Consider the following 27,266-nt stretch of genomic DNA (forward strand, 5'->3'; position numbering starts at 1 on the left):
TAGACATTATCTTCCATGCTTCTATAAGCCTCCTTGACTTTTTCAGTCTGGAACCAGCATACATTCTGCTTTGTTTCAAAGAGAATTTGGCTTAGCTACTAATTAATAGTGGTGTGATTGAAATCAATGATTCACTTACACTTAATTTATTGAGACAAGGCTCAGGAAGTTTCAACCTTCTGGCTATTGTTTTCGTAAAGCAACTCTGTTTTAATTTGCATGCATTAATTTTCATAAAATGGCGAAGGAGAACTTGGCTGGCTCCATGCAGTCTCTCACTCCATTTTTACCATTTTCTCCTTGAAGAAAGAAGATGAGACATGACAAGTCATATAAAATGTAAAGAGATGTGACATCTATCTGATTTTATATAGATGGATAGATCTAGGTATAGATATAATGTGTGTGTGTGTGCATGCTCATTTATCTATCTATTTATCTATCTTCTATCTTTCTTCTATCTATCTATCTATCTATCTATCTATCTATCTATCTATCTATCTATCTATCATTGCTGCTACATACTATGCCACCTTTCTAGCCCTGGCAGACTTCTCAAGCAGGTCAGGTTTTGTGCCGTGTACATTATAGATTGTAAGCAGCAAAAACCTTATGTCACAACAAAAATATTTTTTTAAAATGAAGGGGATTGTAAAAAATTGTAATTACTTTTTCCTTTCATAATCTCATATTAATAGTACAATTTTTGTGATCACTCCTGACCAATTATACATGCATGAAGTAAATTCTAGGTGCTTTGGATCCATCTGTGTAGTTGCAGATATTGTCTGTTGGGTCTAACACCCCTTTCTCACAATAGCTGCATGCTCATTGGTATTTAGAATATATATATATATATATATAAGCTTTGCCCGGCCACGCGTTGCTGTGGCTTATGGGAATCCTTATGGAATAGCAGTGAAAAGCCTTGCAGTCTCAAAGCCTGGCCGTTTTCTGGAGTAGCTGGAGCTTTTGTTGTATGAACGTAGAGGCATGGATGAGGGGTTGTGCTGCTAAGTTTAGTGTTTCTGGGATGTGTAGTTTTGTTGTTTTGTCCTAGGCCAAAATTTCATTACATATATATATATATATATATATATATATATATATTCAGACACGAATTATCCAATTCACAATCAAAATAATACACATTCAAGAAAAAAGAAAGAAAAACTAAACAACAACAAAATGAAAAATAAAACAATACTAAAAGAAACAAACCAAAAATTGAAGCTAAGAGGTAAAGTCTACATCTATACTGAACACTTCGGTTGCTGATTAGCCACATGGGATCAGAATGTCTCATGGGCCTGATCTAAGGTAACACAGGGCAAGGCCACCTTGATGCCATTTTGCACCACCTTAATCCAAATTCTGGTCCAGACTATCCCCTTGCTTTGAATCCGAAACAGAACTGTCTGCAAGTGTCTCCCACTGTCATCCCTTGGTCAGCCTAGGGACATGGAATTGAAGTCCCTTCATCCACTGCCCTCCATATTTTAGTGGTCTCTGGCCATGACATGGATCCTACCTGTTGGCCGTAACATATAGCCAAGAAAGAATGAGAGGCAAAAGGGAATTCCTCCTTTCTCCTTTAGCACCATTGGGCAGTGGGGACTCCCTCACCTGCAGGTGATGGTTTTATCCACCATGTTAAAACACTCACAGTTGAAAACAAGTATAAAATTATTTAACATACGTACATAACATAACAATCTATATATATAAAAGAGTAATGGCATCAGGGCAGCGGACAAAACAACAAAACTACAGGCCCCCCAACCTCGAAATTTGACAACACAACCCATCATCCACGGCTCTAGGTTGATACAACAAAAAGAAAAGAAAAATAAAGTCCTAATTACAGGGAGAGGAATAATTGTTTTTATCCAATTGCTGCCAGTTACAAGGCTAAGTTCCGCCCACTTGGTCTCCTAGTAACCTACTCAGCCCAGGGGACAGGCACAAGAGTTTGGAGAGACCCCTAAGGGCCATCCAGACCAACCTTTTCTACTATGCAGCAGGACACAATCCGAGCATTCACAACACATGGCCAACATATAAATACTATACAATACTACACAGGGACATAGACCCCCTCTTCCCTCACCACTTTCACAGTACACAAACAACCAAATGCATACTAAACATAAAGACAACCATACAACAGACATTCAATACCACCACTACCTCAACAATTTCTCACCAACACCACCAGACAATGCCACAGCAATGTGTGGCCGGGCACAGCTAGTACATTAATAAAATGAAGCACACAAATACATGCACACACACTGAAAACTCTTAATTTACAAAGGCCAATTTAAAATTTTAATAGTATCTGCCTGCTAATGAAAGGAGAGCAGAGAGGATGTCAACCTATCCACCCATGGGAGTCAATTCCATAGCCTGTGAGCAGCCACCAGAAAAGAAAGAATGTAGCTGCACATTTACAACTACAGTACCTAATTCATTTTACTGTGAGCTTTTCAGTTTTCTAGCTAGTTATTTCTCATTCTCGGAATCTCAGAGTTGAAAGGGGATTTTAGACCATCAAGTTCAATACTATGTCCTTAGGCGATCCCTCGTAGTTCAAGGATGATGGTCCTCCATTTCTTGGAAGATGACTGTGTGTGATTTTTTTTAATGTGTGGAGGTCGGTGCACGGCCGGTCAACACACAGTCTTCACAGATTGAGGTCCCAGCAGTGGTGTGATTAACACAATGAGAGTGGCTTCTCAGTCTGTTGCAGCCTTCTTCCGCCTTCACAGCCGTTGTAACATGTACCATGTTATCCTCCGCCTGCTCCGCCAGTGAGGTCTTTGGGTCTTCGGATTGTTCTTGGTTTGGATCCTCCGCTGTGGCCACTCCTGGGAGTGTGTGATTCCTGTGGTTGTGGCCGCAGGTTCATTGGAACACGCAAGCCCCCTCACCACGTCAAGATGACAATCCATCGAGGGGGTTCAACATAAGAAACACAGAATCAAACATCATCAATCTAATCTAATAGAAGACCTCCTTTGTGTGTGTGAGAGAGAGATACTATATCATACTAGTTATGTCAAATTGCTTTAAAATATTCAAGATAAATGTATCCTCACGTAACTTAGGTTTCTCAAATCAAACCCTACCCAGTAAGGCAGAAAGGAATAAGCACTTTTACTTTTCTTTATGGTTGCCCTTTGGGTTTTTGAAGAGTGCTATCATGTCTCTTCCCAGTATGTGCTTTCCAAGAGTTAATATACCTTCAACCTTTCTCACTTCGTATAATCATAGCACTGGCCACCATGGTTGCCTGTCTATGAACTTTATATCTCACTCTTAAAGTAGTGGGCTATGGCAATGACATTTTACTCATTAACTGGAATGGTGAAAGTAAAGCTGTATAGCGAAAGTTGGTTGGGATTGAGTTTGTGCTTATGCACATGAAGAAGTGGATTCAATTGATTTTTTTATTTAAAAAAACAGGAGAACTAGCAGAATTCTTTCTCCTTGATTTTAATGCACAGATCTGGATGTCAAAAATGAAAACATCAACAGTTAGTTATTACCTTGGAAACTCAGCTTTTCCCAGTCAGACTTAATGAGTGCTGGCAGTAGTGAAGTTTACTTCCTAATAAGCATGCTTAAAACTTCAGCCTTCAAGTTCTTCGATATTATTTTGAATGTGCAGCTAAGTAATTTGGCACGTTTTTTTCAAATATAGCCACTTCTTCTGCTCTTTAAGCAAGCCTGTTCTCATGTGGTTGCTGCTTGAGAAAGCTGCATGGTTTCTCAGTCAACACAAACAAAAAGCAACCGAAGGAGTTTATCCGATATGTTTTATTGCTCATGCTTCATTCTTTCACCAAAATCCATTTGCTCATGCTGGGAGCACTTTATCACAGCAACAAAAAGAACCTTTTGATAGGGCCCTGTGAAATAAATCCACAATGAATGGACCTAGATCATTGGGGTATGTGTGGTTTAAATGGTATGCACTTACACATTTCTTCTGTTTGGTGATGGAATGCTTATTATTATTATTTTTTAATAAATTTTATTGGTGTATATAATAATTAAGTAACAACGAAAGAGTGAGAACAATGATATTTGACAGAAAGTGAAGAAAGAAGGAAAAAGAAAAGAAACACGTGGAAAAAAAATTATATATATATATATATGAAATAATAAAAAAATAATAAAAATGACTTCCATCTTCGCTTTTGCGTTTCCCAATCTATATAAACAAAAGAGGGTGATACAAAAAAAAAAACCAATATTGAATCAGCCTCTTTTTCTGTGATAGTAGGGACAAACCCTAAAAAAAAGAGATGTTGTCCTTTATTATTGGCTTAGTCATTAATTCTTTGCTTTACAAAAAAAAAACTTACGGAGAGAGGTACGAAAAGGTTTCGTCCTTCTGTTCTTTAACACTTATCCTTCAACTTCTTTTTCTTTCTAATTCTTCTACTTTAGTCCAGTCTGTATATCTTATCGGAGTCCCTGTATTTTTCTTTAATAAAAAAGTTAATTTGTCCATATCCTTTATCTCTTTCACTTTTTGGAGCCACTCTTCCATATTCGGTGTTTCCTTTTGCTTCCATCTTTTGGCAAAACTAATTCTAGAGGCTGTTATTAAGTAGGTAAATAGGATATTATCATTAGTATCTAAGTGAATATCCATTATACCCAATAAATAGTACTCCGCTTTCGTAGGGAAATTTATTTCGAGTATTTGTTGACAAATTTTGTGGACCTTTTCCCAATATTTTTTTGTTTCTTTACATGTCCACCACATATGAAAAAAACTTCTCTCTTGTTCCTCGCATTTCCAACAATTTTTTTGAGTATTCGTGTACATTTGGTTTAATTTCTTTGGTGTGATATACCAGCTATGGAACATTTTTAGCCAATTCTCTTTTAGGTCCATTGCATATGTGTATTTCAATTTTTTAGTCCAAATAGATTCCCATTGATGGAATGCTTATTTTCGGTGTACTCAAGAAAAAATATTATTTATCTTTAAACATTGTGCAAAATGTGAACATTGTTCTGGTCTGGCTTTTACAATCTGTAGATCAGAACATGCCAAACTATGTGTTGGGACACACTAGTGTGTCACCTGTATTCCCTAGGTTCTCCCCTACCTCACACAAACAAAGGTTGGTGCTGTTCAAGTGTAGGCATTGTTATAACTTCCATAATTTGAACAATTTGTTGATTGAGTTGCAGTAAATGCCACTAAAATTGATACATTTCTAATTAAAAAAAGAAAATCTATTGACAATGTGTGTCAACAGCTACAGAGAAAACTATGCAAATATCAACTGTAGTACTTCAGTGTAAAGGGGAAAAATACAAACCTCATTTATATAGTAAAGATTATATGAAACATATATTATACATTATTTAATATATTCTCTTATAAGGGGTGGGTTTAACCTCCACTTTGCCAATAAACGGAATTACTATGTTGCGAAAAGATGCATGTCTAAATCTTTTATATATTTTATTTTACTATGTTATTTAACTATTTTAACTGTTTTATTCTTATTTTATTGTATTATGATGTACTGGTAGTGATCCTGCCAGATGTAAGCCGCCCTGAGTCCCCTCGGGGAGAAGGGTGGGGTAGAAATATCAGAAATAAATAATAAATAAATTTTTCATGAGAGCAATATCTACTGATTACTTCTTTAGAATGATGTGATTGTTCTCTCTTCGATTATGATCCAAACAAGAGAAAAGGGGCTATGTGTAGAACTGGAGTAGAAATGATAGGCCAGTTTGCCCATAGACACATATAGTGTTAATTTTTATGATATCATTCCATAGTTTTTTAGCATGTCATAATGAGTCCTTTATCTGGTACCTGATGAATTTCTGCCTTACAGCTGGCCAGGAACATCTCTGTCTTGTCTGGACTGAATATACGCACTGCTTATTATGCATGTTGCTAGACATATTTTTCTTTCTTTCATATCACCCACAAGAACCCTACTCTACAGTGAGAGCTATGTAATGTCAAGTATGTGATTTTCACTTACAATGAAACCTGGTTGTGTCATTGTGATCTAAAGTGGCTTTGTTCTACATAGCATTTTCTGCCCACTTAAGATGATACATCAGCATTTACCTTTGACATTTTAGCATATAAATGTTTTATACCGTTTTAACTACCATATTCAATACTGTGTTTTAACCTTGTTCTTTACTGTGTTTCTTAACATCTAATTGTATACGTTTCTACACTATTCTGATGCTTGTACATTTTTTGTTGCTGGTCATCAACTGTTTTATATATATATATATATATATATATATATATATATATATATATACACACACACACACACACACACACACACACACACACACATACACACACACAGTAGAGTCTTACTTATCCAAGCCTCGCTTATCCAAGTTTCTGGATTATCCAAGCCATTTTTGTAGTCAATGTTTTCAATATATCATGATATTTTGGTGCTAAATTTGTAAATACAGTAATTAAAACATAACATTACTGCGTAAAGAACTGCTTTTTCTGTCAAATTTGTTGTAAAACATGATGTTTTGGTGCTTAATTTGTAAAATCATAACCTAATTTGATGTTTAATAGGCTTTTCCTTAATCCCTCCTTATTATCCAAGATATTCGCTTATCCAAGCTTCTGCCGGCCCATTTAGCTTAGATAAGTGAGACTCTACTGTGTGTGTGTGTGTGTGTGTGTGTGTGTGTGTGTGTATATATATCAAAATTATGACTCTTCCTGGACAGAGATTGGTTGTATCATGTTTATCTATGCTCTGAGAACATACCATTTGAAGTACTGAATGCATTGAGACTGGACATTTTTGTTTGGGACATGGAGCAGGAGAATCTCCATGACAATTGTCAGTTTATGAAATTTCCTCCATAGAGGAAATATAGATTAAAAACCTATATTAAAACCATTTAGCACTTTAAAAATAAGAAATAAGCAACTGAGAACCTATAGCAATCAAAACAAGAAAAAGAACAGTGGAAATAATGAGCACCGTGAGAACATATTTTTTCCACTGGTTTTCTCTCTAACATTCTAGGAATGAAATTTCCAAAGGATTAGCACCAGTGTTATAATAAAGTAGTCAGATGGTCAAAGCCTTGAATTTTTATTATTATTTATTAGCAGGGTGCTATGACATAATCTGCCATCCTGCATGGACTCTTGTATTTTAACCCACTTTAACTGCAATAACCACAGGAGGAAATAGATTTTCCCAGCAATGGTGTATTGTTATGAACTATCCCTGCTATAATTCAAAATATTGTGTGAAGGGGTACTGGCATTACAAAAGACATTTTCTAGTAGAAATGAAAATTACTAGCAATTGTTTTAGATCGTCACAGCAACCTGCACTTTTTGACTCTCTGTGAAATCGTTGCTATAGAGACAGTCCGGGTGAAAGCCTGCACTTCACATTTTAGCACTACACTACTGGCGTGCATTACCATTGAGAAAAAGTCACTGTTATTCATTTGCCAGATATGTGTGTGTGCGCGCGTGCATGCACATATATAAAAAGAAACACAATTTCCAAATTATAAAACACCATATGTCCAAGTTTCCTCATATTGTCCACTCTTGAATCTATACGTCTTATGGATTGGCTTTCCATTATGCAGAGTGTCTTAGCCAGGGGCCAAACTGTAAAGTAGAACTCTGAGTATGGCTGTTAGAATCTGTTTTGACTCCCACTACCCACCTCCAAATAAATTTCTATCTTCAAATGTAGTGGGTAAGGCTGTTACAATGAATCAATTTTAGTAAGACTCACGACGTACTCTGGTCAATTTTAATGCATCAAATGGAAGAATTTCTTTCATGTAGCAAACATACTAGCTTGATTAGCTGTTATGTCCTGCTACCCAACTACATTGGTGATGATCTAGGGTGGGGTACTCTGGATGAACGCTGTGACAGTTTGCATGGCAGCTGCCAAGCCAGCTCAGTGGATGGCGAATGTCTACAATGTGCAGCATCAAGCCATCCTGGCAGATGAATGAAGTCTGCAAAACCAACTGGTGCTCAACTCGTTTTGACATAACTGGTCTGCCACCCTTTATTTGCTCCCTCAGCTCAATTGTTTGGCTCCACCTCTTCCTGGAGTAGGACAGTGTTTCCTTTTTCATTCCACCATCAAGATTTCTACCAGATGGACGTGAGAGAGAGACTTGGCTCTAAAAGCCCTTGATTAAGTTACCTCTCAACACCAATTCTGAGGTTCTTACCCTTGAGACTTACGCTTCATGTTCAGGGCCAACATGAACTACGTTGAGGAGGCTCAAGCGCCTTCAAATCAGTCCTTTGGCAACAGAGGAAAACTGTGTCTTCAAACATAGGCTATTTGGACTGAGGCTGAGGTTTGCTCTGGCATTCTCAGCCATTGAGAAAGAGGGACCTGGAAAAGCTTCTCAGCTACAGAGCTCCTTGGACTTAAAACAACCAAAGACTGTAATGTATATTTTCCTTGACCCCTTTGAAACTTCAAGCTTATTGGGATAACCTTTTGTGAACAATAAAACCAGTTTTTGAGTTATCTACAGTGTTTTGGTCCTTGGGAGTTCCAGTTTCCCTAAAGGAGGGCAAGAAGCAATCCCCTGGGGAAAGATGTCACGTCTATGCCTCTTTCGCTAAGAGTTATAGCCCCAGGTGTGACTGCACAGGACCAACCTATAGGTATATTCCATTGATTCAAAAGATCTAACAAGAGTATTCTGGCTGTTGTTTCTTAAACAAATATTCTAGTACAAATGTTCTAGTTTCATCTGCTTGTTTGCTTGATTACATGAAATACTGTATACACTCTGCACTGACTGAAATGGGATGACCTTTGCACAACAATTGCTATCAGACATGTATTTTACAATGAATATCTGCATTTTATATATAAAAAGGCTTTCCATTAAAGGCATCTGAGCTATAAATAAAACTGTGAGTGAAGGAAATCACATTTGAAAAAAAATCTGGACTTTAGATCTTTCCAGAATTAGAATTGCAAAGACAATGTAAAATGCTGGCAAGGTACAACCGATCAATTCCACCCGAGCATTTACCTCCAGTCTTGTGGTGACACTTTACATAGGTCACAATTGATGCATTGCAAATTTCAGAAAGAATAAAGCAAGGTTATTGACATTCAGTGATTTCTAAAGCTGACAAAAGATGCTGCAACAGCATCTGCTGTCTTAGCAGATACAGAAGCACCACAGTGTTGGTAATAATAGAAAAAGATAGAGACACACTTTCTTAAACAGTATTGGGCTGAAGCAATGCAGTATGGGGATGGGGCAGCTTTTAGAAATAATGGTTAAGGTGAAGAGAGTGTGTATCTTTTATTTTTATGAGGATTTTCTCCAGTATTCCTTCTCCTGATTTCTAGTTTAGGTAGTAATCCATTGTTGTATCTTGCAAGTATACAGAAGGATCCAAAGACCACCAAAACCTGGAAAATGTATTGTGTGGTTTCCAGAATCCACAGTCACTATGCCCAGTGACTAGGTTCATGTGCACTATAGTCCCCAGAAGTAAACATTATCAAGCTCTGCTAAGATACATATTACATATTCAGCACTGCTGTACAGTGGGGGCTTCCTTCTCATCTCTATGATGGCCCGGGAAGTCCCTGTGGGGACAACGTTTGGGGCGAACTCAGCATCTAGCACATCAGATTGGTCCTGTTATATATGTCAGTGTAGATGTGCCCTAGGATTCTTCTCAAAAGTTGTAGATGTGTAACCTTTAAGTCATTTCTGATTTATGAGAAGTCTAAGGTGATTTACTATAGGACTTTCATGGTACATTTTGATCTTCCCCTGATGCCAAGAGAGTATCACTTGCCGAAAGTCATTCAATGATTTTATCCCTGAGCAGAAACTTGAGTGCTGGTTTTTCAGAGTTCCAGGATAAGTCTACACAGGGCCAAGCCTTTACAATTTAGAGTGATGATTGTTAAATTGGCTCTGAGATAGTTACTAGCCCCCTGGCTATTGCAAAAGCAGGAAGGAGAAGTGGTGACCTAATCTTACTATTCATTTCCCATTCACATTGCAGCAGCCAGCAGGCATGCCATGTCTAGGGTTGGTTGCTCATCACCTTGAGTGGTGCTGGATAGGGTGCCAGAGAAATGTGGGAAGAGGGAGAGGACAAAATGTCTCCTACTTTCCACCTCCCTACAGCAATTGCCTTGTTGGTTTAGCCAATATCATTCCAGACAATCAACACTAGCCATATTGTGCTTGCTGGCTGCTACAGCAAAGAGAATGGGAGTTGCAGTTTACTCTCTATTCTTGGGGCATATTTGGAGCAACATAGCATTACATACAACAGTAATTAAAACAGTAATATAAAACAAAATAACAAAGGTATAAGCAACATAACTGCACTGGCTACCGATTGAGTACTGGATTACTTTCAAGATACTGGTACTAACCTTTAAGGCCTTACATGGTTTGAGGCCAGCGTACCTGAGGGCCCGCTTATCCCCCTACCAACCCCAGAGATTACTTCGGTCTGAAGACCAAAATTTGCTTGAAGTCCCTAACATACGGATTTATCATTCTACTAGGCAGAGAGCCTTCTTGGTTGTAGCCCCTCAATTATGGAATGCCTTGCCAGTTGAAACCCGAACCACCCGAAACCTACTTGCCTTTCAGAAAGCCTGCAAAACCTTGCTCTTCCGACAAGCTTTCAATGGGTGAAAAACACGGGGCTATGTCTGTTTTTATTGTTGCTTTTATTGTTGTTTTTATGGTTTTTATTGTTATTTTAAAGCCAAGTGTATTGTTTTAATCTATTTCTGTAAACCGCTCCGAGCCAAACTGGGAGTAGCGGTATACAAGTTTAATAAATAAATAGATAAATAAATAAAATAACATAACAGTATTTTAAAAGCCTGAGTGTCGATTGCTACATACAGTAGAGGGTGACTAGTGCAAGAGTTCCGAAAGATCCATAGGTAAAATCAGGGAAAATAGGGAAAGAACAAGGGAACAGTTCAATTAACGTGCTAAAACATATTGAGTGAGGAACAGTGATAAAGTGCCGTACATATTTGTAAACAGATTGCATGCCTGATGGGCTTATTTACTCAAACGTGCACCGGAACATCCATGTTTTCAATTCCCAGTGGAAGATGGGCAATGAAGGAGCCAACCTAATCTCCCTGGGGAGAGAGTTCCAGAGCTGGGAGGCCGCCACCAAGAAGCCCCCTCCCTCATCCCCACCAGCCGCGCTTGGGACAGAGGTGGGAGCGAGAGAAGGGCCTCCCAGAAGACCTTAGGGTCCACGTAGGGTCATAGGGGAGGAGGCCCTGAACCGTTTAAGGCTTTATAGGTAACTAGCTGTGCCCGGCCATGCGTTGCTGTGGCCAGGACTTAATTTTTCTTTTCTTTTTGTTGTATGAACGTAGAGGCATGGATGAGAGGTTGTGCTGTCAATTTTCAAGGTTGTGAGGCGTTTAGTTTAGTTGTTTTGTCTGGTGCCGTGATTCCATTACCCTTTTATATATTTAGATAACCTGCACCTTGAATTGGGCCTGGAAACTTATTGGTAGCTAGTGGAGCTGCATGAACAGGAAAGTTGACTGCTCTCTGTAGCTTGTTCCCATTATTAATCTGGCTGCTGATCTTTGTACCAGCTGTAGTTTCCGAACCGTCTTCAAAGGCAGCCCCACATAGAGTGCATTGCAGTAATCCAACCTGGAGGTAACTGAGGCATGGACCACCATTAGATACCTCTGGACTATCTAATTTGCTCAATAATCTCTGGGATTTAAGTTCTCATAGCAGGTATTTAAAATGCCAGCAAACTCTTTTGAGAAATAATTCATGGGATCCATTCAAAGAATGCTGAAGACAAAACAGCTGGCTCACTTTGTTTTTAACACTGTTTAACTTCTCAGGTTAAGTACTTGAAGGCATGGGGTTTTTTTATTTTTGAAAGTGTGACTCTCATCTAATGGATGGCCTGATTACCATATTGAATATATAATTGTGCATGGGACATATTTTACAACTACTGCTTAATGCATTCCATTTCCTCTTTTCATCATTTTCCTTTGAGGCCTTCTGAGCCAACAAAATATTTCTGGTTGTTAGCCTGAATGTTTATGCAATTAATTAGACCATACATTTCAAGAGACACCTAGAGTGGGCAACATGTAGAGTAAATTTTAGGAATGCTGACATTTTATTTCAGGAAATACATTCTGTGCAATCAAAACGTATCATCAATTTTTAGTGGCAGATTTAAAAACGAAGGCTCTGATTTTCTGCATAGCATCCATATTTCTTTGGTCCCATGCTTATGGGAAGTAGTCAGTCATTGCAGTCCAAATACTGATGGTATAGAGGTTTGGAACCCAAATTACAATAGAAATTAGTAGAAGCAGTAGCTCTGAGAAGTAACAATGAATCCATAAATCCAAATTTGACTCTTATCGGATTTGGAGTTTTGGATTGTTAGATGATTTCTCCAGGTTGAGTTACAGTGTATTACTTTTGTTGTTTTGACATGGTGATTTGTTGATTTTATCGAAATCAGATCTTAAATTTCCACTTGAGATTAAAATGTGAGCATCTAATTGTATTTTCTAGACTAAAATTAATTTTGGCTGTCAATGTGTTAGACAATTACAATATAATAAGCTAGATTTAGGGCACATCTACGCTGACCACTAAAGTCAGTTTGGAACTAGTTTGGGAGAAACCATTTTCACTGTGTGGATGATTAGATTGATATGTCCATTAGATTGATATTAACCATGGAAGGTGGGCTAAACTGATTCTAGCACTCTTTTTTATAATTTCCGGTTGAAATGTGCACTATTGTTTTGGAGGCATAAAATGTAGGTAAAGAAAGGGAAAGTGACATTTAATCGTGCCTATCTATGTCTTTGGGGCATTTTTTTGGCAGCCCTACCAATTCCAAATTTTACAGTGTTTCAATCCAGGCGGGTGTCCACAATGCACTTCACATTCTACAGAGACAATTTCACCATGTAATGTGATTTACATTAGGGGTTTATTGAAGTGCATTACAGCGTTTAGCTTGGAGATTAAAACATTTTATTCGTGCTGCAGTGTACTTTGGCAATTGTGTACTCTAGCTGCTGTGCGTAGTTTGAAGTTGGCTTTAAGCTGCATTAAGTGGTTCGTGTAGATATGTCCTCATCTCATCAGCCAACATCAGACCCACACTTCCCATTTAAATACTTGTAAGCTTATATCGGTTAAATTGTTCTTCACTTTAAATATTGCATTGTTTCCTCATAGTTTTTTGTACTACAAATGAGACATGTGCAGTGTGCATAGGAATTCTTTCATGTTTTTTTTTAAATTATAGTCTGAGTGAAGAGACGTGAACCGGTCCTCTGCTTAAAAGATTTGAGGACCCCTGCATTACACTATGAATACAGTAGAGTCTCACTTATCCAAGACTCGCTTATCCAAGGTTCTGGATTATCCAAGGCATTTTTGTAGTCAATGTTTTCAATATATTGTGATATTTTTGGTGCTAAATTCATAAATACAGTAATTAAAACATAACATTACTGCATATTGAACTACTTTTTCTTTCAAATTTGTTGTATAACATGATGTTTTGGTCATATAAATTCATAATAATGGATTGTACTTACAATTCAAAATTCTGGCCCTTGGAATTAAAGCAAAACAAAACTGTCTTCTAAAATTCTGGAAAAATGTGTTAAATTTCATTAATATTTCATTGATTTTTTAAAAAGTGTAAACCCTGTGGGATAAAAGGGAAAGGTGAGGGAGATACATGAAATGCTCTTTCTTAGCCAATTACAGTTTGAATGTCAAGTCCCAGAAATCCCTGTGCTGGTTAGGAACAGCAGCTGCATCTGTTTTTTTTAATTTAAATTTAAAATATTTCCAAAAAATCAATGCATGACCAAAACATTCTGAAACTTGGGAGGAATGATGCCATAAATATGTTGTCCCATAGTCCAGAAATTCAAGATGATTCCTCCTGTATCTTTGTAAAAAATAATGTTATTTGTAAAAACTTTTAAAATTCCCCAAAAAATCAGTGGATTAGCAAAATGTTCTGAAACTTGAGGCACTTACATTTGCAAATGTGTCCTACAGGTGCAGCAAGTTTCATCCCAATAACAGTAAAATGACAGAGAAACTAGCCCCATAAGGTTTCCCATTGCATGAATGGAAGCAATAATTAAATGAAATCATAATTAAATTTTGGAATTTCAGATTCAAAACAAAATGGCCCCCTTCCCAATTTTTTGAAACACTCACGAAATAAAATGGAGGTCATTCAAATTTGATATTTCAAAATGAAGCAGATTTCTGGCATTTTGCACATCTCTACTTTCTGTGTTGCAGGGGTTTAAAGAAGTACTTAATTTTTGTACTTCTATTGCTGCTGATTTGTTTGATTTGATCAATTTAACTGGATAATTTTTTTTGGTTAGTTCTACTTCTAGACAGAAGGAGAAAAACTATTTGTGCATAAACTGCAGTGGATAATATAAAAAAAACTTCTTGCTATTGTTCCTCATATTTTAGGCAGCTGTGGTGGTATGTCTGCTGCGTATCAACCCTCCTCCTCAGCCAACAATTGTTCTCTACGAACCCTTTTATGACCTAAAATGTGCTTTGAAAGAATCAAAAACTTCTGTAGTAGGACTGTGTTTCTGTTGATGACCACAGAGGTCTTTGGATGGAGAGGGCACTTGTTGGATCTTTGTCTATGTGTGTCTGCACAAAGATATTTATCAATTCATTGTTCTTTATTTTACTTAATGGCTCATTTCTCCAGTCACAAATCACTTCAGGGCAACTTTCTGATACCTCAGGTTCTGGGGTTCTGCCTGAATACACACATTTATAGCAATAAAATTCCAAGCAATCTTAAAATATGATTGCACCATCTAACACTACAGTTTTGTCTCTGATTCCTCTTGGGAATCTGTGGCTACTGAGCCATTTGAAGAAAGGAAGAAGTAAAAGAAGAATGATGTTCAGTTTTACCACAGCTCTTTAGTTTTATTAACACCGGAGTTCCATTCACACAGAGTAATGACTTCCTGTAAAATCTCTACAAAACTTTGATATAAAGTTTTGAGCATCTGTGTAAATTAGATTCCCCAACCCCCTACAAACATAATAGGTTTCCTATTGTTGCTTGTGTTGCACTGGAAGATGAACAGTGGGACTACCTCCTTGTTTCTTTTTTTCCCCCAAGTTCCATTCACTATGGTGACCTTTTCCACAGATTTTCTAGGTTGGGAGCCTGCTTGTCATGAGCCAACCTGGCGTATGAACCAACTTAGTTGTGTTTAGGAAAGACAAGATGGAGCAGATGGCAAAGGCCACCTAATCTAACTCTTTGCCATGCAGGGATAAAGCACTCTTTAAAGCTGGCTAACCAACTTCTGTTTAAAGACCTCTAAAGAGGATAAGTCCAAAGAAGATAAGTCTGAGGCAGTTCATTTCACTGCCAAACAGCTCTTGCTATCATGAATTTCTTCCCGGTGAATGATTTTCCCCTTGTAATTTTAAAACATTAGTTCATGTGTTAGGCCCCTTCTACACTGTCATATAATCAAGATTACCGAAGTAGATAATCCAGATTACAGTATATGAGTCTAAAAAAGGCAAAGGTTTCCCCTGATGTTAAATCCAGTCCTGACCGACTCTGGGGGTTGGTGCTCATCTCCATTTCTAAGCCGAAGAGCCGGCGTTGTCCATAGACAACTCCAAGGTCATGTGGCTGGCATGACGGCATGGAGTGCCGTTACCTTCCCGCCAGAGCGGTACCTATTGATCTACTCACATTTGCATGTTTTCAAACTGCTAGGTTGGCAGGAGCTTGGGCTAACAGCGGGTGCTCATTCCGCTCCTGGGAGTTGAATGTGGAACCTTTTGGTCCACAAGTTCAGCAGCTCAGTGCTTTAACACACTGTGCCACCAGGGGCCTCTTGTATATGAGTCTACACTGCCATATAATCCAGTTCAAATCAGACAATCTGGATTTTATATGGCAGTGTAGAAATCTATAACTCTCTCTATATATATTTTTTAAAAATAATATTATTCTGATATGTTTTGGTTTTGAGAAGTTCTTAAGAATTCTTAATGATCAGTTATAGAAATGTTCCTAGTATTGATATGAATCTGAATGATTAGTTGTTTGTTTGGGTCTGTTTTTCCACCTTTTTAATTATGGGAAAAATTACTCACCTTTTTTTCCAGTGGGAGGGGAATGAGGGGCTGGAGGGGAGGGGGTGGGCACCCTCCCACTGCCTTTGGGCTCTAGGAGCCCGAAGAACTGGGTTGGCTGTTGGGATCGAACCCAGGTCTGTGGAAGTAGTCCCAGGAGTCAATCCGCACAAGACTCACACCTGGAAAGATACAGACATTACATTAAGGTTCAAATATTTCCAAGTGTTGAATTAATGTAGAGTAAACTGGGAAAACCTAGTTTACTCAGCATTAATTCACCTTGGCTTGAGGCATCATTTGGACACCTCAGGTAAAAAAACAAGAAAGGTCTCACAGTTTGGGCATGTCTGGAAGGGCCCTGAGTCTCACAATAACTATCCAAGCAATTTCCCTTACTATTTGGCAGCAAAGTTCTTTCCATAAGTACAACTGCACAATATTTATTTATTTATTTTTATTTACTTTGTTTTATACCTTGCCCTCTCTCCCTTGTTGAGGGACACAGAGGTAATACCTCTGAATGTTTGTGACTTCCTACTTAACAAGAGACCCACTGGTATGCCTTCTCAATATTATACTTAGCACTTTAGTATAATAATAATATAATAATAACTTTATTTTTATACCCTGCCCCATCTCCCCGAAGGGACTCGGGGCGGCTTACATGGGGCCTGGCCCGATAAAACAAACAAATAACAGTAACAAAGCAATAAAACAATTATCCCAGTAAAAAACATCATTTATTGACTATGTCAGCTGTGTAACTACCTCTCCCTGACTTTGACATATTTTGCACTTTGCCCCAGATCCGTGAATTCATCTCTTGTTTTAACATTTTATTTTGTATGTTGACATTTTATGACTGTTTTTATCGATGTTGATGTTTTATTGTTGAGTAATTTGTTTTATTGTTTTGCTTCTGCTTTTATATTGTTGTGTCTGGGCAAGGTCCCATGTAAGCCGCCCCGAGTCCCTTTGGGGAGATGGGGCAAGGTATAAGAATAAAGTTATTATTATTATTATTATTATTATTATTATTATTATTATTATTATTATTATTTTATTATGACACAGCAAACAAGATAGATATGCTGGATTTCGTATCACAAAATCACAAGTCGAACACTTCCCAAGTGTCTAGGACTGTGTGATGTATTTTCGGATGATGCGTGCAGATCCCAGTAGGGTGGCCTTTTGCAGTTGGCAGCTCATAATTTTGTCAATGTCTATTGTTTCCAAATGCCGGCTGAGATCTTTTGGCACGGCACCCAATGTACCCATCACCACCGGGACCACCTGTACTGGTTTCTGCCAGAGTCTTTGAAGTTCAATCTTGAGGTCCTGATAGCGGCTGAGTTTTTCCTGTTGTTTTTCGTCAATGCGACTGTCACCTGGGATGGCGGCATCAATGATCCAAACATTTTTCTTTTCCACAACTGTGATGTCTGGTGTGTTGTGTTCCAGAACTTTGTCAGTCTGGATTCGGAAGTCCCATAGTATCTTTGCGTGCTCATTTTCCAATACTTTTTCAGGTTTGTGATCCCACCAGTTCTTTGCTGCTGGGAGGTGGTACTTGAGGCATAAGTTCCAATGAATCATTTGGGCCACATAGTTGTCCCTCTGTTTGTAGTCTGTCTGTGCAATTTTCTTACAGCAGCTGAGGATATAATTAATGGTTTCGTCAGTTTCCTTGCACAGTCTGCATTTTGGGTCAACAGCTGATTTTTCAATCTTGGCCTTAATTGCATTTGTATTATTATTATTATTATTATTATTATTATTATTATTATTATTATTATTATTACTTCCTCTATCTTCTAGGCAGGAACAAGTGGAAGCTAGTTGGGGTGTATGTATGCATTTATTTAAAATGATTGTGCCCACTTTGTCATCCAAAATGATTTTCAAAAACAGTTACTAGGAGTTGAACAGCTGTGCTCTTGTAGTTATATTCATGAGTGTTTGGTCTATTAGAGGTCTCATTGAAATGGTGTTAATCACTTTCACTAGGAGTCAGCTAAATTGTGCAAATATTTCCATTAAATTAATGCTCTTCCTCCTTTTGGAGGAAATCTGATGATAGAATCTCCATATAAACTTAGTTGGCTATGACTTCGGTACTATTTTGAGTTTGACAGCGGAGGAAGAGGAAAAGTCAACTTCTAGTAACAATAATGTAGTCAGACAGTAATCAGATTTGGCCTCATGATATCACAATTCTGTTCAGTCACATCATTCACATATTGAGCTACACAAAAGGAGAAGCTGATGTTAGCCTTGCTTCCTTTTCTTATTTGCATATATGCAAAGGCCAAGTATCTGCAAAGGAGAACTTCATATATAAGTAGAAGGATACTCTTCTGGATATTTTAGAATACATTTTTAAATTCTAATATTTTGAAGAAAATCTCTGTGGACAAAAGAGTTTCTCATTTGCAAGCAGTTCCCATTTATGTGTTAATGAGAAGAAGACTAGTGAAGGAAGCACGATGGGACTCGTATGTTATCTCACACACTACATCACTTCCAAAATTTCCATGTAAGGAAAATATTTTAAGGAAAATTGGATAAGAGTAAGTGGCAGCTCTACTCAATGACAACTACCTTTGCTCTGAATTCTTTTAAGGGCTGCACATTTTTGCATCTCATGAATTTAGGATTATGACACAACATGAAAATTGGACTGTGGAATTGACACAGCTTGTAGCGAAATAAAGGGCAAAGAAATAAACTGAATATAGTGCGTGAACTGATTGAAACATCATTCTAAGAATATTTGAAGACATTTTCTCACAAGTTCTCCTTTATCAGTCCAGAAAAAGTATGACCCTCAGAGTGTCATATCATTTGGACATGGCTGTTAAAATAGTGTCAAACTGCCTTCATTCTACATTATACTGCACTATTTTGTTTCTATGCAAGTTTTGCAAGACAAAGTGCTTAATGTCAGAGCTGGGCCTTATGCTTATTGGAAGGAAACCCAATAAATAGAGTTAATAACAATCAGTGAAGCAGACAGTTTTACTCCTTCTCCTAGACAGTGTTCTTGCATTTTTCTTAATATACTTGATTCTTTTTTGATTAAATACTAATGACTAATTAAGGTACTTCTACTTGAAATAATGGATACTTTTGTTGGAATTATTATGCCAGCTTTCTAATTAGCTATTGCTTTTTAAACATGGATTGCCCAGGACATCACTAAGAAGGCCCGCTGGAACATAGAGGGTTTCTTCCCAAAAGCACTCTGTGCCACAATGATAAATGAACATTTAATTTCCTAGTGCAAATAAGTGTGAAATTAACTACAAGGCACATTTTTAAAAGAAGGACACAGCCTTTTACTCATGGTTTCTATTTAAAGTTTAGTGAACAATCTGCTTAGAATCTGGATTGGTATGTGATTCCAATCAGGTTAAAAAAATTGCCTTCTCAGCATTCAGGTAAATGTTGGGAACTGAAAACTGGGAAAAATACACTTAATTTATTTTGAGGTGTGCTGTTTACTTTCCTGGCTTTTCCTCCATTTTCTCCTTTGTTCTTTCTGAGTTATTAACACAATTCAGAATTCTATGGAATGCCACTATTGATAATAAATGCATATGAAAGAATCATAATATTGGAACAAGGTGAATATAGGTAAGACTTTCATTGAATATTCAGTCCTTTTCTTACTGATTATTTTCCTTTGGGTTTAATCTGCTCATTCTGAGATTCTTCTAATTGCTGCCAGAATCTGTACTGCTAGATGCTGGGAAATGATCAGATCGCCATCTGTTATGGGTTGGTAACAATAGCAACAAAAATATTTATTCTGGAGATAAGGAATCTTATCAGATCAGAAAGGTTTCCAAAGCTATAGTGCAAAGATTTTCCGATATTTGGAGCCCATTCATATTTTACTGGTTTTAAAAAGGTCCATATCATATGGTAGAGCAATATAGAGCAATCTAAAACTTTAGGAACATAGTAAACATTTTTGTTTGTTTGTTTTCTAAAGGAAAGAGTCATCAAAACGTGGATGGCCAGCATAAATAAAAATAAGATTTGATCCTGGTTCCCACAGCAGGAAGCATCTATTTCCCACCTCTACATACCATGCCTCTTATCGTGCACGTATACATCTTATGAGTTTTTGTATAACTTGGAGAAATAAACCATGTAGAAAATAATAAAACTCTAGCTGGAATCTGGTTGGTGACATACACAAGTATTGCACTTTTGTCCATTTCAACTGTGAAATTACCTTCCCCATTTCGGCCCATTTCGGCACATTCTGCACTTTGCCTGGGTTCTATGAATTCGTCTTCTGTGTTAATATTGTATGTTTTATGTCAATTTTTACGATTGTTTTTACTGTAATTGATGTTTTTATTGGATAATTGTTTTATTGCTGTGTTTTGATATTTGATTGTTTTATCGGGCAAGGCCCCATGTAAGCTGCCCCGAGTCCCTTCGGGGAGATGGGGCGGGGTATAAAAATAAAGTTGTTATTATTATTATTATTATTATTATTATTATTATTATTATTACTATACGATGCTATATTAAACCTTCACATTTTGTTTAATGGTTCTTATGGACAGCAACACCCAGCCCCTCCATCTGCAATTACTTCCATGGTTCTATCCATTTGGTGCCATGACAACTCTTCCATTGCCATTCAGTGTCTGGTGGAAGACAGAAGCAACTAGACAATGCTGAAACAGCAGGACAAAACACAAGAAAAAAATGCCTTCTTAAACGTCATAGCAGCTCTTTCTTTTTACATGTGTGTTCATGTGTCAGTAATATTAAATTATTTTCCATCAGGTAGCCGGTAAAACTAAGAACCTCATCCCACACAGTCTTCTCTCAGTTTCTCTGTGCTGCCAAAAACAGAGTCCTACTGATGCGCTTCTTAATTTTACCAGTTACCTGATGGAAGATAATTTCCATCATAAAAGAAAGAAAGGAACAGGATCTCAATGGTAGGGAAGGAAAGAAGGTTCTGTCCATTCACTACCCCCCCCCCCCCCCCCATGTAACAATGTTTTCCCCCCATTCATTGGATGGCCATAGAAAGGGTACATAGCATAAGATGGGTGGATTATAATAACCTTAATAATAACTTTATTTTTATACCCCGCCACCAACTGCCCGAAGGGACTTGGGACAGCTTACATATCTGACGAAATGCCCATAGACACAAATACAAAACAATCAATCAAAGCAAAAACATAAGTAAAATACAATTAAATATAACAATCCAGATAAAAGAATAATTCTTTAAAACATAAGAATATAGAACAGCAGTATTAAAACTCAATCTAAAAAATACTCAATGAAACCAATTGCCAAAGTACAATGGTCATGAACAAGTTATAAAAGGGCTGGGCATGGGATAGTGCAAGCAGCATATTATAGGGCCAGGTATTGGATGAAGTGCAGAGAAAAAAAATATTATTATGGAACCTAGGGACTGGGCATTTATAACTAAGGACTAGGTCAGACATGTAGCCGGGGGGGGGGGGGGGGTTGAGGGGCTTCAGCCCCCCCCCCCCCCCGAAATTCTCAGGTTGGTCCGTGAGAAAGCCTTATGTTTATTATTTAAATTGTTATGTTTATTCATATCATGATTTGATCACCATGCTCAATATATCCCATATGCATGGGGTTATTGGGATAACAATACAAAAGGTTTGCTAGGGTAGATCCTCTCCCACTCAGACGCAGCCCCCCCCCCCCCGAACCAAAATCCCAGCCCCTTCCAAAACAAAATCTTGGCTACGGGCCAGGACTAGGTGTTCTCAAATGCAAGCTGAAACATCCAGATTTTCAAATCCCTGTGAAAGGAGGACAATGTAGGGGCTTGCCTAATTTCCTTTTCCAAAGATGGGGGGCCACCACTGAAAAGACCCTCTCTCTCATCCTCATCAACCGTGCTTGTGATGGTGGTGGGAGCGAGAGGTGGGCCTCCCTAGCGGATCTTAAAACTCACTCTGCTTCATAGGGGGAGGTGTAATCCTGAAGGTAGCAACACAATGCTTTATGGATTTTTATTTTCTCTTGGTATGATCATTTATCAACATTTTAAAAAGCAATCAGTTGACAATGAACATACTTGAAAAGATTTGCAAACTTTATTCAATTGGGAAAATCCATACTAAAATGATATGAATAAAATGGATCCAAAATATGTACTTAAAAAAAAAGAGAGGCAAATGATGCAAATTCTGATGCAAGAAAAAACAAACAAAAGTTTCTCACTTATGTATGAAGGCTGACATCAGATTGGACCTGGGGTTTGGAGCAAAAATTCAAGATGTTAACCTGGCATTCCTGGGAACTACAGTAGAATCTCACTTATCCAATATTCGCTTATCCAACATTCTGAATTATCCAACGCATTTTCGTAGTCAATGTTTTCAATACATCGTGATATTTTGGTGTTAAATTCGTAAATACAGTAATTACTACGGAGCATTACTGCGTATTGAACTACTTTTTCTGTCAAATGTGTTGTATAACATGATGTTTTGGTGCATAATTTGTAAAATCATAACCTAATTTAATGTTTAATAGGCTTCTCCTTAATCTCTCCTTATTATCCAACATATTCGCTTATCCAACATTCTGCCGGCCCGTTTATGTTGGATAAGTGAGAGACTACTGTATAATAAAATAGTTTTAGTAGGCTTGTATATTGGTAACAGGATACAAATCTATGTGATGGAGAATCTCCCCAAAACGTTAAAGCATCCCTATTTCCTTTCCTTTCTCATCTTTCCTCCTATCCACTCTCAGTCATACACATTCTATCTATGATATTACTCTTTTGGAAAAAAAATAATTTTCCTGATTCCTCTGAGAGGCTTTATATTTTTTGAAATGTATAGCATTAATTTACCATGCATGGGTGGTGAATAGGCTGCAACTCTAGGGATCTGTTTCTAGGTTCTTACATGGCAGGAAACACACAACCGTTAAAAATGTCTCCAGAGACTGTAAAGATTACCATCCCATGATGTATGGTATCTGCATTCAGGGGATGCATGAAATATAGCACAAACCATTAGCTCCCGCTCTTCCCCAGACTCCAAAGGAGAGGAAAATGAGTTGTAAGGAATAGTTATGAATGCCAACTTATATCAGAAGCTTCAGAAGAAGAATTGGCTTGCTACACAGGAGGCATTTCTATCTGATGCTATCAGCTCCGATATTATTTATTGTTCCCCAGGGTCTCAGAAAGAGGTCACTTACATGATCTTGACTGAATCCCTTTTAGCTGGAAATGCCAGGGCTGCACTGGGGCTTCCTGAATGAAAAGCAAGTGCTTTGCTGGGCTTTGTCCTCCCTTCCCATGCAAATCTACATCCAGAAATCCTGGCTGAGTTTGTGAAAGGAGTTAAAATTGTCAAAAATGAGCAGTGTTCTCAGAAAAAAATAATAGTTCCTGTTTCTCTTGCTTTTGTATGTGTGAAATCTATAATAAACCAACTTCGGGCTACTCTGACTTGGCAATATAGATATATTCCCCATCTTTTAAAAAAGAGAGAAAGAAAGATGGAGAATATTACCATTAAGACTGACTTTTCTGCTTTCTTGTCAGTTATTCAAAGCTTCTGTTCACACCGTTAGATATTCTTAATTTCCTGTACTGCTTGTGATAAAATGGAAGGATGTTGTATTCTGAAGTGTAGAGACTTCTGTGGCGGGCTGTGGCGCAGGCTGGTAAACAGCTGCTGCCATAAATCACTCTGACCATGAGGTCATGAGTTCAAGGCCAGCCCGTGGCGGGGTGAGCACCTGTCAATTAAAAATAAAATATAGCCCCTGCTCGTTGCTGACCTAGCAACCCAAAAGATAGTTGCATCTATCAAGTAGGAAATAAGGTACCACTTATAAACGTGGGGAGGCAAGTTTAACTAATTTACGACCTGGAATGAGGAAGTGCCATCACAGTGGATGATGAAGCAGCTGCTCCCCCCTGTGGCCAGAATCGAACATCCCCCTCAGGAGAAGGTTAAATTGCCTCTGCGTCTGTCTGTTTTCTCTGTCTCTGTCCAATGTGTTTATGGGCATTGAATGTTTGCCCTATATGCACATAATGTGATCCTGAGTCCCCTTCGGGGTGAGAAGGGTGGAATATAAATACTGTAAATAAATAAAATAATAGCTTCTACCCTTAAAGAACAACATCTTTTCACTTTTTACCACACTAAAGTTTTCATAGTGATTTTGTGAAACATATTTCTCTTTGAGAGTCCACCTTGCCTGCACCCCAGAGGATAAATATTGGACAGGATTATTGATTCATAAAAAGAAATAGAAATATGTCTGTGCCTATGTGTGACAGACAGACACATACACACATAAATATAATCTTGTTTTGTGGCCAGTGTTTGATATATAGGGCTGGAGGTGCTCAATAATTTTCTTCTTGAAAGAAGCAATGGGTAGCTCAAACAATTTTCTTTCTGCTGCAGGGAAGTCTTTGAACTTTGCAGTTTTTGGAAATTATTAGAGATTTAGGAATTATTCCATGTAAAGCTCACTTGTGAGTGTTTTGCAAAAACAAAAAAATAGTATTTCTATGCAGAGTATTATTTCCTGTGCAGAAAATGCATTGGATTTCTTCTTTGCAATATTTTCATATTGCTGTTTTATGCAGAAGCAGAATTTTCTACTTAGAGAATAGAACTTTCTCGTAATACTCAAAAAGCTGTTTTGACCCATCCATCTTCTTCAAATTACCCTTTCCTGGCAAAAGAAAAAGAACAAAAACAAGAGTGAATTGGAATGCCTAGAAATTTTCCAGGTTTTGTAGTTCATATTTTTGAACAGACCATTACTGGTCTTTGGTAAGGTCCCACATGACCTTCTGGCAAACAAACTAGTCAAATGTGGGCTAGGCAAAACTACATTAGGCGGATCTGTAATTGGTTAAGTGAATGAACCCAAAGGATGCTCACCAATGCATTGTTTTCATCTTGGAAAGAAGTGACGAGTGGAGTGCCGCAGGGTTTGGTCCCGGGTCTGGTTCTGTTTAACATCTTTATTAATGACTTAGATGAAGGATTAGATCATCAAGTTTTCAGATGACACCAAATTGCGAGGGATAGCCAATACTCCAGAAGATAGGAGCAGAATTCAAAATGATCTTAACAGATTAGAGAGATGGGCCGAACCTAACAAAATGAAGTTCAACAGAAACAAATGCAAGATACTCCACTTAGGCAGAAAAAAATGAAATGCAAAGGTACAGAATGGGGGACGATGCCTGGCTCGACAGCAGGATGTGCGAAAAAGATCTTGGAGTCCTCGTGGACAACAAGTTAAACATGAGCCTACAATGTGATGTGGCCGGCAAAAAAAAGCTAGTGGGTTCTTGGCCTGCATAAATAGGAGTCTAGTGTCTAGATCCGGTCCAGGGCTTCTCTAAATCAGGCCTCCTTGTTATCCGGGGAGTTCGGTTATCCGAGATTGGGCTCGCCCCATTATCTCGGATAACCGAGACTCTACTGTAAAATGTATCTATGGCTTATAACCAATTATTGAGCAAGGGTTAACTTTCAAGTCACTGCTTCATTCACTGCTTTCCTCCACAAGTTCACTGTAGTAAGACCTTCAAGAGCTTTTACATGTCTTTTAAAAATAATACAATTGTCATGTCTTTTTCTGGGATAAAACGTGAAATGAAAGGATACAGAATGGGGGACACCTGGCTTGATAGCAGTACATGTGAAAAAGATCTCGGGGTCCTCGTGCACGACACGTTAAACATGAGCCAACAATGTCATGTAGCAGCTAAAAAATCCAATGGGATTTTGGCCTACATAAATAGGAGCATAATGTCTAGATCTAGGGAAGTCATGCTACCCCTGTATTCTGCCTTGGTCAGACCACAATTGGAATACTGTGTCCAATTCTGTGCACTTCAATTAAAGGGAAATGTTGGCAAGCTGGAAGGTGTCCAGAGGAGGACAACTAAAATGATCACAGGTCTGGAGAACAAGCCCTATGGGGAGTGGCTTAAAGAGCTGGGCATGTTTAGTCTGCAGAAGAGAAGGCTGAGAGGAGACATGATGAAGGCCATGTATGTGAGGGGAAGTCATAGGGAGGAGGGGGTGAGCTTGTTTTCTGCTGCCCTGCAGACTAGGACGTGGAACAATGGCTTCAAACCACAGGAAAGGAGATTCCACCTGAACATTAAGAAGAACTTCCTAACTGTGAGAGCTGTTCAGCAGTGGAATTCTCTGCCGCAGAGTGTGGTGGAGGCTCCTTCTTTGGAGGCTTTTAAGCAGAGGCTGGATGCCCATCTGTTGGAGGTGCTTTGAATGTGATTTCTCTGCTTTTTGGCAGCAGGTTGGACTGAACGGCCCATGAGGTCTCTCCAACAGATTCTATGATTCTATGATCTATGATATGCCTTCTCTGATCCTATTGTGTAACATAAAAAAGAGAAGGGAAAGATTCTAAATCAGTGGTTCTCAACCTGGAATCCCCAGATGTTTTTGGCCTACAACTCCCAGAAATTCCAGTCAGTTTACCAGCTGTTAGGATTTCTAGGAGTTGAAGGCCAAAAACATCTGGGGACCCAAGGTTGAGAACCACTGTTCTAGATCAACAACTTAAGTTAAGCAAGTTAATTATACAGTAGAGGCCGACCAAGGGCAAGATGGATGGACGGTATCCTTGAAGTGACTGGCTCGACCTTGAAGCAACTGGGGGCGGTGACGGCCGACAGGGAGCTCTGGTGTGGACTGGTCCATGAGGTCACGAAGAGTCGAAAATGACTGAACAAGTTGTCAGAGAGTCTCACTTATCCAACACTCGCTTATCCAACGTTCTGGATTATCCAGTGCATTTTTGTAGTCAATGTTTTCAATATATCGTGATATTTTGGTGCTTAATTTGTAAATACAGTAATTACAACATAACATTACTGCGTATTGAACTACTTTTTCTACCAAATTTGTTGTATAACATGATGTTTTGGTGCTTAATTTGTAAAATCATAACCTATTTTGATGTTTAATAGGCTTTTTCTT

This window comes from Anolis carolinensis, unplaced genomic scaffold, assembly GCF_035594765.1.
Source record: "Anolis carolinensis isolate JA03-04 unplaced genomic scaffold, rAnoCar3.1.pri scaffold_9, whole genome shotgun sequence".
NCBI lineage: Eukaryota > Metazoa > Chordata > Lepidosauria > Squamata > Dactyloidae > Anolis > Anolis carolinensis.